Below are 16,676 nucleotides of genomic sequence, written 5' to 3' on the forward strand. Positions count from 1 at the left end.
TCTATTTGCCATCACCATGGCAAATATTATCTGTCAGGTTCGCCTGTTGCCAGGGGCGCTACAGTTAGGAAAAGCAAACATACTGTACATATATCTGGCTGCCCTGGTGCACGCAGACATGGAAATCCACCTGCCTTAGGGGTAGACTCAAGTGAATGGTGCCAACAAAGGGGAGCAGGCCAAGGGAGGCAGGCTCCACTTGCCCAGACTGCCACTCACAACAGTGATTCCATTTTAGCCGTGACACAGTGGGTGAGCAGCAGCCAGCGCCTACCTGCGGTGAATTCTAATCAGCCCAGGGGTCTGCCTGGCGCCCCCTCCCCTACCTCCAGTACCCTGCCTCACACTAAAGGGCCTGATGATCCTTCAAAATTAATTAGATCCTGGTAGGTGGCGGCCATTTTCTTCCCACATCCGCACGCTCCACCAAAAAACAAAATCCCCCCCCAAAAAAAAGTCCAACCAAATTTGAGCCCCCACTCCCCAACCCCTCGCGCCGATCTCTTTCTCTGTATCTCTACCTGTTTCCTGTTTCATCATCCCTCTTGCCGCCTTCCCCCTCCATCTGTCTGTCTCCCTGTCTGAAACAATCACCCACCACTCCTCTCCTCTCCTCTCCTCTCCGAGCTCTCCCACCCCGCCCCTCGCCGCCTGCCTCCGTGCTCCGAGCTCTGTGTCTGCCTCTGTGGAGTTTGCTGTCAATAAATCCCCAGAGGTCAGTTTGTCTGCTGGAAATCAGACACAATGCTTCAGACCGCCAATGCAATGCATGCTCTGCTGCAACCGCCACAACAAAGGCTGAAGGAAGGCTCAGGGCTGGTGAGGAGGGGTACGGCCGGCCGCCGTTTGGGCCCTCCCCAAAATTTGGGCTGTAACCCCACCAAGCAGCCAGACTCCAGGTTAATCAGCTGCCTGTATTACGTGACAAGCTCATGAAATATGCTGCATCAAATTGGACATCAGTTAATAAGGCGGTGGTGTTGGGGTAGGGGGGAAGGGGGGGGGGGGTTGAAGGGGAGGGGGGGGGTGAAGTGGCGAGACTGGGGGATGGGGGTTGAGAACAGACACAAGAGGCACGCGTATGAAAGGAGCAGTATCAGCCATGTGAATAATATAGATCTTGAATATGCTAATAGCGCTTCCAGCGCGCGTCGGAGGCCTTTGCTACATTTGCCACGTTTACATCTGGAGACAAAAGGCCACATGCAGACAATTGAGTGGCCGTGCATGTGCGCGCAACGCAAGATCGAGCATCACTCTTGTTTTTTTTTTTGTTTTGTTTTTCAAAGCAATCATTTACGAGTTTGTTTGAAGCCCCGGCAGATTGATGAAGACCATTCGGGGCTGCGAATCTTTATTGTAAAAAAAAAAAATCAGTACGCCTTGCGAATGTAGAGATGTGGCCTTTAATTGAGCACGCCGTGTCAACGCGTAGCGAGAACAATGGCAAAATTCGACGCCGTCGATCAGACAGGTGAAAATGACCTCAGACGAGGAGGCTGCGTTTTCTTCTCTTCCCTCACTGAGCCCCTCACGAAAGTGTTCCAAGAATTCAGCAGGTATTCGGCCGGAATCTTGCAGCCAAAATTAACAGGTGAGGCGTTATATAGCTTCGGCTTCCTGCTGTTAAATAAACATTTTTTGGGGGGGGGGGGGTCTGTCCAACTTGGAATTTGTGAGGCGTAACGCAACTTCACTGATTCCATGTTTTTCAAGTGAGTCATGATGTCTTGTGATGATTATGGAATGTTTGAATTATACACTGGGAGGCAGGTTTGCCTTTAGGTTTCTTTTTTTTTTTTTTTTTTTTTGGGCTGAACTTTCCACTCGCTTCTCGCAACAGCTGCCGAAATAAATCCCTCCTTAAAAAAAATCACATCCATTCACGCAAAATAACATTTCTGTTGCAAATACTCGCTTACATCGTCGCTCACATTGTCAAGTAACAAGGAAAGGCAAGAAGTAACGCTCCATTTTTCGGCGCAGATTTCTTGAATAACTACTTTTGGTCAACTAGATGGATCTAATAAGATACACACGACACTAAATACAAGTCGGGGCTGAATAATAACGCGCAAGTTGAATGTGTTAAGACATTCAGTCCAACAACAAAAAAAAAACTATTCAAATGTGGTGAAATGAAATAAATCCCTGCGGGGAACAACATACAATAAACACAAGTACAGGACAGTCTAAATATTTTTTTTGACAGGACAGCTTGCTCAACTTTCTGTCAAAAACACACCCACCACCACCCGTTAACCATAGCGGATCCTTTGTCCAGTTACAGATGGGAGAAAACTCTCTCTTTTTTTTTTCTTGTCGGGTAAAGTTAGCACAGACATTTGTTCTATTCCATGGCAACATCTCACGCTGCATGGCCTCATTAAATATTGGGAAAATTGTCGATGAGCCGCGCTTTTGTTCAAGAGCATTTGACCCCAAAAGAACCATCCAACAACTCACATGTTCGTCTCCTAAAGTCCTTCACCCCCCCCCCCCCCCCCACCCCTCGCCCCAGAGCAGGTCATGCTCATTTCAAGAGTGATCACTAGGAGGCAAAGGCTGCCTCTCCATTTGGAACGGCGGCAAAAATTGGACACTTCGCAAACAATAAGTAATTGGGTTTGGGGGGGGGGGGGGGGGGGTTTGTGTCACAGTAATAACAAAAGTAAATCAGACGAAATATGAGGAAGAGTTCAAACATTATAAAGTGGATTCAAGTCATAACGTTCAGAGATAAAGTTGGAATGGGAGAAAAAAAAAACCCACCTAGCAATAATTGTATAATTTGATCTCTGTTAAAACAAAACACAAAAAAACCTTTAATGTGGCTCTTCAACTCATTTGCGGTATACGTACGCCGAGAAAAGAGAACAGAGATTTGCTCAAAGCACCTTTTTGAGCAACGCGAAACAACATATGTGACGATTAAAAGGAAGGTTCCTCAAGTCGAGAACGACATCAATGCCACAAGTTTCTTCAGTCTCGCCTCGCCTCGACTGCAGTTGTAGGAGTGAGCGTCTTTTGAGGTTACGGCGTTGTGTGTGCGTGAGTGTATAGACATATGTAGCGACATGTGTGTGCGTGTATGTGTGTGTGTGCGTTTGTTCCTGAATGGTTTTAAACACTTCCAGCTCTGTGACCTACATGTTACATCCATCTGTGCATTTAAGTACACAAAAGCAACATTCTTCATCCTTACAAGGACACTAAATCCTTCGGGTTGGAGGGGTTTTTTTTTTTTTTGGCAAAGGAGCCAATTGGCTCTCATGATGACGATTACATTTATTGGCCACGTTATGAGGTACACCGGCTCAATCTGCGACCGGGGAGTTGGATCAGAAATCAAGCTTTGAAAAAAGTTCATCAAGTGCAATTGACAAAGGTTTTCTCCGGAGGGGGTATTTTATTTTTTGCGGTTGTCATTTGGCATGGCGTATAACGGACAGAGCTTACGTTTCTGTCAATCAAAAGTATTTTTTATTTTTTTGGGGGGGCATGCTTATCTTTTTATCTTTGCATCATCGCAATGTTCCATACGCAGCTTGCGTGCGTGGTGTCTCTTTTATGGTAAGAAAATATATATAACTTAATATATCACAACGTAACGAGCGGAAGATAAGCATATGGTTGCCAGGCAAAACAATGAACAAGGCAAACAGTGAACAAATCAGGAACAAAATGCATGCAGGTGATGCCTGTTCGCTGCTCTGCAATGGTCATCATTAGATTAGCAAAATGCATATGCGTAGCAAAGTGCATACATGTAATGACTATTGTCTGTTTTGCAATAATTATCATTAGGTTGCCAAGCATACGGTGCGTATCATGGATACGGTTAAATCTAAAAGCGCATGCAATTACACAAAGGCCCAGTAGGGGCCCCTATTATATTTTAAAATAAAGCCCATTGTGATACCATTAAAATCTAGCTGACAAAGATTGTCACGGCCAATCAGAATTACACAACGCATCATGATACCATTAGAATTGATAAAGTGAGGGGCGTCCCTAGGTAACCTGTGCTTTGTCCCTGGAGAGTTCAGAGTTCTGATGTGCACATCTGTACCTCTCCGGGTTTTGATTGAATAAAACTCGCTTGTGACCAGCCTGCCACTTGGACTCATGACTAAGTTTGTACTTAGTTTCTGATCAACTCCCGGCCTTGAACTCCCCGTCCCCAGGTTTGCGGCTCAACGAAGGAAGGCTAGGGGGCGACACCACAAATGGGACTTGTTAATTTTTGTGGCAGGTCGACGAGTATAAACGCCAACGTGGAATGATTCGCCCGGTAAATCGATGGCGATCACCTGGATTTCATCAGTGTGCGCTCAGATCAGCCGAACGTTCGGCAAAACGGGAGCTACAAGGGTGCTTTAAGCTGTTCAGCTTGACCCCGCACTTTTTGTCAGTTGGCCTGCGCTTCAAGGGGCCGCAATTGAGCCCCCTCTTGTAGACGGTGGCCAGCTCACAACACTCTTTGGACAAACTGACAGGGAAAAATAGCCGAGCGTGATGGATGAAATTGGGGGGGGGGGGGGGGGGCAGAGAAGAAATGAAGATCTACAACAGCGAATGCCGCATGTCATAGGGCGTCATTGATCAGCTAAATGGCTGCTTTAGACTGAGGCGTTTATACGTAAATGTCATATCCAGGAATTCAAGCACTCGGAAGGGTATTTATAGTTTGCCACGTCTTTGAGTAGTAAATATATGCATATAATACGCACCTCATCAGCTCACTCAACATATGACCCATCTAAAAGTGTCACGTTGACACATTTGAAACGCGCTCGACCACGTGATGACGCGTGCACTCTCACCAAGTGCTCGACGGGCCAGCTGAGCAATTCGATTTATGTAATCTGACTTCAATCTCATACCGCGCCGTGCTACAACACATTGCAAACGCAAAGGTGTCGCTTTTTGTCAGCCGAGTGGGGTAGAGCCGCAGTCGGAGCATATTAGGAAATCCATATCAAAGTGTTGCAAGGCAGATCTGTTAAGCAAGCTAGGTCCTGCATTTCACAAGAAAAAAAAAATCCCTTTCGCAACGGAATAGAAAATCAACGACGTTGCCGGGAAGATAATTCAACAAAATAAAAGCTGTATTGGGATCGGATGGAAAATTCAGGAAGGAGGTCAAATAATCTGAAAAAAAATTTCAGATTAGACCAAATGGTAATAATGACCGCAGGCACAAACAGAAGATGTGTTTCTAAGAATCTTGTGGGCGCGCTGTTACTCAACGGTTTCGAGATAACTGGCCCCACTTCTAACTCGTTGTATAATAATCGAATGCATTTATCTGTGCTCAGCCCAATTGATCATGATACGAACTTCTTACACTTATAGATGAAGAAAATGATGTGTCGGCCCGGAGCCAGACCCCACGCCTTCTCCCGGAGACCAGGGGCGCGCCGAGGCGTTCCGCCTCTTTCCGGGCGTCAGCTGAAGGATCCGGTGGGCCGACACAAAAGAAGCGAAGAGAAGTTTCTTAGTCGAGCCGCAGATCAGGGGACACACCAGAAGTTTCTAAGAGCTTGAAGCCGAGATCGTTCGAAGTCCAAAAACAAACTAAGTCCAGAGGCCGAGGTGCAGGCTGGTCACAAACGAGTTTATTCAGTCACAACCCGGAGAGGTACAGATGTGCACATCGGAAAACTCTGAATTCTCCCGGGAATACACACAGGTTTTATAGCGATTTTAGGGGCAACCCCTCTCATTTCATTGGTTAGTTTTTACGATCGTTTGTTAACTTAATGGTGTCATACTGCGTTGTGTAATTCTGATTGGCTGTGGCTTTCTTCGTTAGCTAGATTTTAATGGTATCTATAATTACTTCACAACTTGGTTTATGGATTATAATAGTATCACAGTTGTTCTGTTTATAAAAATATAATAGGGGCCCCTACCGGGCCTTTGTGTGATTGCTTGTGGCTTTAACCATATCCGTATGCGTGGCCACCTAGCGATGATTTTTTCTGGGCAGACTGCAGGTTTTTTGCTAATCTTAACAATGACCATTTTAGGACAGCTAACTTGCTGCGCTATATGTTCTGCTTATCTTAACAATGACCATGTAAGGGCAGCTACCTTGCTTTGCTATAATAACCACATTCCATTGTAGGGTCGTTACCTTGTGTAGCTATAGCAACCATACTCATTTCCCGCTCGCTACATTGGGATATACAAGGCTTGTATTCTTTACCTTCAAACATACACCGTTTAACATGGAACAGATACCCCAATGCACACGCACTTCAGTACTCTCTTTGCTGCGTAGGTCAAGCTGTTGATGAAATGATATAGAAAAGCATTGAGTGTTTTGTCCGAATGAAACCTATTAGAGAAGATCAAAAGTTAGTAGCTAACATGCTTCGTTAATATACAATTAGCTTCTTGGTTCCACGTTTGTTTGACATATTAATTTCTCAGTTTGACAACCGTATGCCCGTTTTTCTACTATGATTAACTAACATGGTTTAACACAATATTAACACAAAAAAAGACACTACAAAAACAACAACAAGAAAAACAAAAAAAAAACAAACGCACGGTTCTGGACATTGTCGTTGCTTCGGTTCTCAACGACACTACGGAAACAGCTTCGAAGGAGCCCTCGGCTCTTCCAATTTCTTTTAAATCTAATCTACAAATCCACTTTGATGTGGTGGTGAAGATACACATTGTTAATTTTCCACCTATGTGTCACCTTGTCATAATTAAATATTTGGTAATGCTAAGGAATGACTCCAGGAACCAAAGGTTGAGGTGGTTTTACGAGTTGTATTGCTTAGAAAAGCGCAGGGCACACAATCACACGTTTGTATGATCACACAGGAGGTTTTGTTGCCAAAACATTTAAATATCCTCAGTGACACCGTTTTTTTCCCCTCTTCTCCTTAATCGTTTAGATTTGACTAATTTTAAAAAGGGGAGGGAGATTGCCTGTTGACTGTCACACAAGCCTCCAGCTGTAAGGCCTTCCAAAAGTACAAGCTCACAAGTATCTGATGAAGCTATGTACATACTTAGCTGTTTACCGTTTCCAACCAGAAAAGCCAGTCGAGCTGTACAAAGCCGAATGCAATAAAAAATAAAAGCCCACTTTGTTTGCATGCGTTCCTGACGTCTTACTTGACTTTTGTTTGTTGCTAAGAGATGCAATGGATTAGGGATACGACCAACGCCACAGAACGTCGTGCCTTCGCCCCGGCGCTACACTTCACAGATTTACTGTCATTTACTGTTTACTGGCGGAGTTGTTGTCTCCAATCTGAGTCACTACAGATACGCCTCACGGCACATGATCGCCCTTCAGCTCGGCCAATGGTAATCACCAGCCTGGCTAATGCACATGAATGGCTGGTTAGTGTGGTCTCTTTGGATGTGGCAGAATTCTTCTCTTTGAAGGGTAGTTTGTCCCCCCCCCCCCCTACCCCCATCCCACCCCCCAGGATGCAACCCAAGCACATCAGCTGGTTCTGGTAACATTCCGTAAAATATCATGCCGCATGATCGTTGGCACGGCTTCGCCATCTTGATTGGTTACCGAAACACCAGAGCGCTTGAGGCGGCACTTCACGTACCTTTTAGATGTGAGAGTTCATTTCAATGGGGTTAGGTTAAAACTAAAAACAACCCTTTAATGACCGGTTACAGCCACTTCAAGAGGAGTGTATTTCAAACTACTCTATGTGTTAGTTAAGTGACCTGCCAGACTGTTTACATTGGCTTCCGAATGATTGTCGCAATACAATGAGACTTAACCCTGTATAGAGATGTGTGTGGGTGGGTGGGGGAGGGGGGGACTGCCCTTTAATTAAAGAGAATATATATATATATATACTGTATATATATATCGATAGATAGATATACACACATATATATAGTATGTATACATTATATATATACTGTATATATATATATATACAGTATATATATATATATAGATAGATATATACACACACACAGAGATTTTTTCCACAAAACACACATTTAGATATACATATATACATATACATATATATATATATATACATATACATATATATATATACATATACACATATATATATATACATATATATACATATACATATATACATACACACACATATATATATACATACACACACACATATATATATATATATAGAGAGAGAGAGCGAGAGAGAGAGAGAGAGAGAGAGAGAGAGATCTATATATACAGACACACACACACACACACGCGCGCACACTCATAGCGTACGTGTTTTTATACGCACCGAGACAAGTTCAACCAGTCACGGACAATTTGGTATAAGACCTCGAAAAAAAGGCCACGAGAAGCCACGGGACTATTCTGTGACTTTTCTAAACTCTTGATTGGAGGACAGTCAACTGTCAACTGTCAATGTTCCATATCTGACATTGTAATTATTAACAAAGTAGTTGGGAACGATGCCACAGCCTTCCTGGTAGTTACAGACAAGGAAACACTTGCTTCAAGACAAAAAAAAAAAATAAGATGAATGCCACACAACTGACATACATGCATATGTGAAAACAATGCCTCACTGTATTGAGGCATCGGAATGCGTGACCGGAGCAGTTGCTGTTGCTTTTTTAATAACTCGTGACAGCTGGCAAATGCAGATTCATGTCGAGAGAGATTTTGTTAAAATGTGTGTCGACTTAGGTCTTTCTTTTTTTTTTTTTTAACGCAGAGCAAAGCAGAAATGTGTTTTCAAAAATACCTTTGTCCAGTGGATACAAAAAGTCACCACACCCGTGTTCAAATGAAACAAAATAAATACATAATATGACCTCTGACTTCTCCTTTTAATCGTTTCAAGAAGGGAAGTGAAAATAAACAGCCTTATCAATGCAACTGCAGATCATAAAACTCCTAAAAGTACACAAAAAACATACACGCACGCGTTCACCACTTTTTCCCCCCCATCCCGCTGCGACCAGGTAATTTGTTTCACCAATTCATCTGGTTAAGGTCTGATCGAAACTGTTCAAGAAAGTGCTAAAATGATAACAAAATCTCCCATGCACATGAGGGAAAATGTGGTCATGGTCCAATGAAAACCAAATTGGACTTTTGGGGCCGATTTCCAAAAGGCATGTATGCTGCTTATCATGAAAGCAACACCGTCGCCACGGCGAAGCACGGCGGCGGAAGCGGAGATCGGCGACTCGATTCTTATGACTCGACTCGAGTCGGACACGAGTTGCTATTTTTAACGACTTGGGACTTGCTTGCCAGTAATGACTGACTCGACTTGGGACTTGGTTATCCCAAGTGACTCGACTTGACTGAGACTTGAACTGCACCACATCGCAAGACATCTTGTTTCGAGTTTGAAATCTGGAATTTAACATTGTTTAGCCTTTTTTTTAAGAAGGGAAGCAAGAAAAAAAAAGAGGGTTGTCGTTTCGTTCACGCCAACCCGTCCACCCCGTCAGCGTCAGTTGTTGGTGTGACGTGGCGACGAGAGCAACGTCACTCGAGTCGACTTGATTTGGGACTTGCTTGAGACTTGAAGGGTACGAATTGAGATTTACTTGTGACTTGCACACGTGACTTACGCCCACCTCTGGATGGAAGCATCCTGTGTTTTTTTTTTTGTTTGTTTTGTTTCGTTTTTTAATTTGATTGAAGTTGGACATGGGGCTTTAGACAGGGTGGGAACAATTATGAACAGTTCAAAATAGTCATCAGCGTGAAGACATAAGCTTCAGGCTTTCAGTTAGGAAGCAAAAAAAAAAAATGTCAGTAAAATCCTGATGGAACAACTGAAATTTATTTGGAGTTAATCAGAAGAACTTTAAATGGAGGCAGGTGTGTCTGAAATGTAATTGGTTCATTCCGAACACAGTCACAAGCCAATTATTAGAGTCTTTAGAGGTTCTTGTTTTTTTTTTTTAACTTATTTATTTAATTGAGTCGCATGTGTTACAGGTCACATTAATGGAAGAAAAAGTTTTGAACAGGGGTGTGTAGACTTTTTATTTTATTTTTAATATATGCACTGTACAGTCCAGGTATGTGTGGACTTGCCCATAAAAAAAGACCCAAGAACAATCGAAGGGAGGTTTTTACTCGCCCTTGTCTGAACAGTTTTTCGATGGGACGAATTGGTGAAAGCAACTGCAATAACCTTGTTGCGGCAAAAAGAAAGTCACTCCGTTGTCTCTGCTGTATGTACTTTCAGGAGAAAATAAAAACCGTATGTGTGGCAACAGCACAAAACATTCCGCAAACCTGAAGCTACTAGTAGGATCGGTTTGGTTTCTTTGTATTGATCCTAAACGTCAGGCGCATTGTGAAACAGTCTCATTAGCTCAACCTAAAATAGTTTTTTGCCATTTGGTAGTTGAGAAACAGGTACTGCATACCTTTGCTTTTATCATGGGCCTAAAGCGTTGGCAACCAACACGAGGAAGAGGAAAAAGTTTCGGTTTGCAGTTTGTCGTTAAAAGCAGCCAAATTAATAACGAGTCTCCAGCAGGGGGCGGGGGGGGGAGAATCCAGATCTTCCCGTGCCTTTATCAAGGTTGACTTTCGGGCAATAAACAATGTAGACAGTATCCAAGAGAGATATTTGGAGAGGGATTATATCAGACTCCCAGTAAAAATGAGAATTCAAAAAGAAAAGTGTCTGCCAAAAGAGCTTCTATCAACAGACAACGTGTATTCTTTTGGCTGCGTTGGTGAGAGGGCGGGGGAGGAAAGAAAAGAAAAGAAAAAAAAAAGGGGCTATAAATTCAACGTAAACACTTCCAAAATGTCTTCATTTTAAAACAGAGCCGCAACGTAAACAGCATTGTGGGTTTAGTTGAGTCGCTTCTCAGTGCATACAGACAAACCTGGACGGAGAGCCTGTGAGCAACCTTAACATTTTGGCTGCTGTGGCTTCTGTTTGCTGGCTCAAGGCTTGAAAAAAAAAATTTTTTTTTATTTTAAAAAAGGTCTTTTCTGAGCCAAGATGGAAGCACAAAACACAAAAGTGACAGTATATTAGTTTGGAAAAGTTAACCAACTACTCCCAAAAAAAACACCAACAACACACCGACATAGCAAAAATGCTCAACCTCTGCTTCGATTCCTTTCCCATGCAGCGAGGCCCAGCACATCATGACTTGTAGCGAACCATATGGGTAAACAGGGTGAACTGAGGACACACATGCCTCTTGGCAAACGCATGTCTTCACTATTAGAATCCAGGATACATTTTTCACATGATTTGAATGCCAAGACCTGCTTGTGTGTTCAAAGCAACAGAATGCAAAATAGGTTTCAATGCGTGTGTCTTTCACACGCACACGCGAGCACAAATTAACTTTTTTTTTTTTTTTTCCTTTCGCAAAGTTTACAACACACATTTCAACGCTCGAACAGAGCTCTGTGTTCCAAAAGACCCTTTACTTGTGGATGCTTGAAAAAGTTTTTTTGGACATGCTTTTATTTTTATAGCAAACAGAAGAGACTTGGGGGTGGGGGTTGGGGGGGGGGGGGGGGGAGGAAGCGACACATGCAAAGAGAATCATGGGGGTGGAGTCAAGGTAATGGTAACGCACGAAGCTGCCACGATTCAATAGAATCGGATCGACAACGCTGTCATTTCCTGAAAATGATTTACTGTGTGCATGATTCGACAAGGAAGCACAAACCCCGACGGAACTACAGAAACAATTTTGGCATGAAAGCTCGAAACAGGACTGACTGTAAAAAAGTGCTGTAAATAAATATCTATCTAGATGTAGATAGATAGATAGATAGCCCGTATGGACTGTAATGGTTTTGCGGTGGTGTAACTTTACACTCTCTGTACAGTAGGCATGAGCAGAAACGCAGAACGTGTCGACATCCCGTCCCCGCGTTGGAATGTTTGCTTTGTATTCCCCGCGTAGCCGATATCAAACAATACAATCTGAGAAAGGCTGTATTTCTGATCACGGGCGAACGACGGAAATGACATTGTGCTTCGTGAGACTGACATTTGGGCTGTATTGCATGGGAACAAAAGCCCGCTGACAACAACGTTCACAAATTGGGCCTCGATGTGTGCTTTCATTATGCATTCCTGTGATACTGGCAGGGAGCAGAGATTCCAAAGCGAAAGTCTTCAGAGAAACCGAGAAAAAAAAATGCCTTCCAAGTTTTGCGCCTGACATTTTTACTCTGGAAGTCAAAAGACTGGGAGGGGTTCTGAATTGTGTGACGCCAATTCGGCCAATTTTGAGAACATTGAGACAACATATTTCCTAAAAACACCGGGAGCATCTCAGCCTGCCAAATTTAAAGAAAGTAGTGATGATGAAAGTTCAGTCCAAGTGCCATGGATGCATAAAACTGGATGTAAATATTTAGTTATTCCACGTTTGACCTTGATTGAAAAAGAAAATTCACCACATTACAAAAGTTCACCATTCCCTCGCCACCCCCCCCCCTTCCTTGCCAAAACCAAATGAGTTTCTTTTCCTTGTCTTGCAGCTGCGAGGAAAATCACCAAAATTCATGTAGCAGCATTTTTCAGTTGGATGAAAGCAGCGAGAGCTTGCGCAGGAGACAACTCTCATTAATTACATGCAACAGCAGCACATTTTCCCGTTGTGTTACTCGTATGGGACAAGTTGTTTTTGTTGCGGCTAAAATAGGGTGCTGTGCGATGGCAGCGATCCACCAAATTATTTCTCCTTTGCGAACATTCGCATTTGTGCCCAATATTTAGGAGGATTATCACTTTTATGCAGTCACTTCATTTTTTTTTTAAAATCTATGTACAAATAATGTGTTGAGCTGAATAATACCAGCTGCCGCCATGTGTTTCTGTTTTTTTTTTTAATTAACATTCAATCACAAAATGATTTTTTCCCCCCTCTGTTCATCTCTTCAACCTATAACTCGACATCGTAGGAAATAATCACTTTTTGCTATTTTTTTCCAGTTGTTTTATAAAATAGCATATTTGAAAATGCGCCGTTCACCATCATTTAGGCACTAAAAGTATCCTGTCGATTAATCGGCTTCTCCAAGGTGGTGGCTTTACGACTGCCAAAACATACAAATTGTTGATAATTACCTATTCTGTTTATTTTGGGCAACTGCGACTAACTATACATTGAGTGGTGGGTTGATTAATTTAAGCACTGTGTACATACAAACATACAAACTAAAAAAATATATATATCCTTATATATATATAAATGTGTGTGTGTGTGTGTGTGTGTGTGTGTTTGGAAATTTGCTTGGAAAATTATTCTGGTGTACTGTATTTGTAGACATTTGTACATTTTCTTTTATTTTCTGCTTTACAATATTGTGATGAGTATAAAAAAAGTATACTATTTGCAGAAATAATACATATAATGTGTCATTTTCACAGACTGTCGTTCGACTGCCTGACGGTGAGTTCGGTTGGCACCCGTTTTGCCTTGAGCTAACGTTACCAAATATGGTTCCTTGCCTTGTAAAGTGCAACAATATTGCAGCTGAACCAAAAGATTCGTTTTCCTCGAGTTTGAGAAGCTCTTCTACCATGCAACATGTGGAGTGGAAAGGAAGGAAAAAAAAGTGGCTGCTAAAGACTCAAGGAAGGGACAACAAATGAGTTTCGGTGTGTTTCATTTGTTGCAACAGCAAATTGAAATTGCATTGCCAAAATGAATATACGAATATAATAGAGCTAGGATGGACTCTCGAGCCTGACTTGATTAAAGGTCGACGATTATTAGAATTTTCTTTTCACACACATTACTTCTTAATATTGTGTACTTGAAATGCGTGGCGTATGTACATTTTTCTCAGCAAAATTTATATATATACACATCCTGGCCACCCTCTCGTTAGTCTTGAAAATATTTGCTGGTAAAAAGGCTGTTTGCAAAAAAAAAAAAAAAAAGACAGAAAGGGAATGCTGCAGGGACCTCAATTGGGACCACAGTGAATTAACATTATTTGGAATACTGACCGGTAAACCAACAGTAAAAACACATTTATTATTTTATTTTATTTGGGGGGGGGGGTAATGTATCACTATGAACTATACTAGACACATCTGTAAGACTCTCTGCAATATTAAATGTGTGACTTGATTGCAGGATTTCTTTCTGTGTAAAAAAAAAATACATTTGAGGATGTGAATTGTTGACAAGCTAGAGCACGACAGAAGAATTGTGACACCAAAAGAAAATTGGGATTGATTACTGGGTGTGGATTAGCACCCTCTTCACACACGTGCGCTCATAAACACACACACACGCGCGCACACACACACACACACACACACACACACACACACACACCTTGCTCTACAGTTTCTCCTTCATATAATAATGAGCTTCCTTGGTCTGCAGACATGCTCTTAAATATTCATTAGTCATGGGTGGGATTTTAAGCAGTGACACAAAAAGCGGACGCACGGTGATGCACAAACACTGTGCATATTAATGTACACACGGAATATATGCATATAAATAAATAGTGATTCCACCGAGATGAAACATGTCACACTGAGGCCTTATCTCGCCTCCTCTGGGGTGATGAAATCACTTTTGGACATCAAGCTGTGGTGAGAGCTCGCACACGCACACGCACACACACACAAGTACTCTTCAATTCATCAAACAATAAAATGTACAAAAATACAGGTGTTGAGTTTCGTCTTTGCAGATAAAAGGACTCCCACGTCCACATTTTACTGCACTCCCCCACATGCTGGCCAGTCGATCAATACAATCACATTTGGAATGATCTCATGTCACATGTGCCACATCAGGCAGCAATAGTCTCCCTCCACATGTGTCAAGCCACAAATGCGCCATTCATTCCATTATGGACTGTAACTTGTAACATATTGTGCAAGACAGTCCAAAAAAAATTAATTGAAGGACCCAGAAGGAGTGTTTGGTCTTGCTTCGTTTGGGGCAACAACACCAGGCTCAACCTCTGACATTGGCCCACAACGTGCCCAAGTTGGATGGTGCAGGAGCTTGTATGGTGTGAAGCGGTTAAGGTACACAAGAACATGCTGTATCATTCGACATGAATCTGACCAAGACAAGCTCAGTGGGACAACATCTGTGAGCAACTCACACACTCGCACGCTCTCTCTTGTCCTCACACACACACACACAATCACTCACACGCAGGGGCTCATATGTGTGCATCAGTATATCATGCAGTAATAACTGACATGTTGATCCAACTCAGGCCCCGTCCGAGAATTTAACGACATCTAATTACCTTTATATTTACATCCACCTATGTGTAATAATATTTTTTTAAACATAATAGCTTGTGACCCCCCTCCTCTCAACAAAACACCCTTAAGGCTCACTGAAAAAGCTCCTCTTGCAACTTTAATCACACCACAGCATGCACGGCTCCAAATCTAGGCCAACCTCCGCCAAAAAAACATTTTCACATATCGCTGGCATTTAATAAATGGTGCACAATTGAACTTGTGACACACACAACCGATTCGAAGCTTAACTGTATTGTTGGAGCATTAGCCAGGCTTCCTTATCTGCTCCGATGAGCACGTCGTCGTGTATCACCATCTCCAGAAGCTCTATTGATATTAATTCGTGTAAAAAAAAAATGTGGGCAGGACATGTTCTCGGTTGGAATCGAGGCTAAGTTCCACAAAGTGATATGGCATGGACAAGAAGTGGGAGCTTGCGTGCCATGCTTGAGAAAGCGAATCTAAAGTGACCTAAAAGCCAAAACGCGCACACTTGTTCCGCTGTTTAAAATGTGAGCATCGCTGACGGTCACTTGAACGCGGCATTGTTCCGAAGTGCTTAAAAAAGGAAGAACAAGAAAAAAATAGAAGAAAGTAAAGAGGGTCACGTAAGGTTGGGTCACGTTACCTTAGGCTGGGTTATGTTAGGTAGGTGGGCACGTAGAGAATAGTGACAGATGGGGGAAACTTGCGTCATGTCCAGCTTTCTTTTTTTTCTTTTAAATCCGCGAATATAAATGGACATCGAAGCCCGGCAGCAGCGTGGACTGAGCCCACTCCTCGCACGGAGGACGTTTTGGCTTTGCTGTCCGACGTTTATTGAATAATCACAATCAAGTTCGCGATAGGACCAAAAAAAAAGAGTACACGCAAGTCGCAAGCTCTCCCCTCACCGAAAAAAAACTCCACAAGGAGCCCGTCACACATACAGGAAAATCCCTAATGCATATATCCATCCAACCCCTAGTTACTTACAAAAAAAATCCATATGTCTTACCTCCACTTCGAAGCTCGCTGACCCTTAGAAAAAGTGGCATGGATCTCCCCCCACGACGACGTCTGAGCTAGAAGATGTCTAACGTGTCCCTTTCACTTTGTTTCATTTCTCACTTCCATCTTCTTTTCATCTCATCAATAAACACACGCTGCAGCCTACCTTCATAGAAGCAGCTCGCTTCAAATGTGCCCTCCCATTTTTTAACTATACATCGGGTACTTTGAGAGGGGGTGGGGGGCGGTGGAAGGGTGGGGGGGTTGCAGGCACGCCTTTTCACTTAAAGCTGCCATTGGGAGAGAACAGTGCACCGTCTTGGGTTGCTCGTCACTTATCGAGCCCCCCACGGAAGAGAGAGAGGGGAGCGAGAAAGGCTCCATTATGTGCAAGCAGTGGGAGTTGTTATAGTACTACTACTAGTAGTAGTAATGTGCCTC

At 42.9% G+C, this 16,676-nt stretch overlaps 1 protein-coding gene across 1 annotated transcript in view; it reads right to left on the reverse strand.

Moving 5' to 3' along the window:
• Positions 1-16,444, reverse strand: part of zbtb20 (zinc finger and BTB domain containing 20) — a 34,872-nt gene extending 18,428 nt beyond the window's left edge. Inside the window, exon 1 of the mRNA XM_086130653.1 lies at positions 16,243-16,444. The gene's annotated coding sequence lies outside the window, so the exon portion shown is untranslated. The remainder of the gene's footprint in view (positions 1-16,242) is intronic.
• Positions 16,445-16,676: the final 232 nt, after the last annotated feature.

This window comes from Hippocampus guttulatus, chromosome 15 (genome assembly GCF_054856545.1).
Source record: "Hippocampus guttulatus isolate MCC_2025c chromosome 15, RoL_Hgut_1.0, whole genome shotgun sequence".
Taxonomy (NCBI): domain Eukaryota; kingdom Metazoa; phylum Chordata; class Actinopteri; order Syngnathiformes; family Syngnathidae; genus Hippocampus; species Hippocampus guttulatus.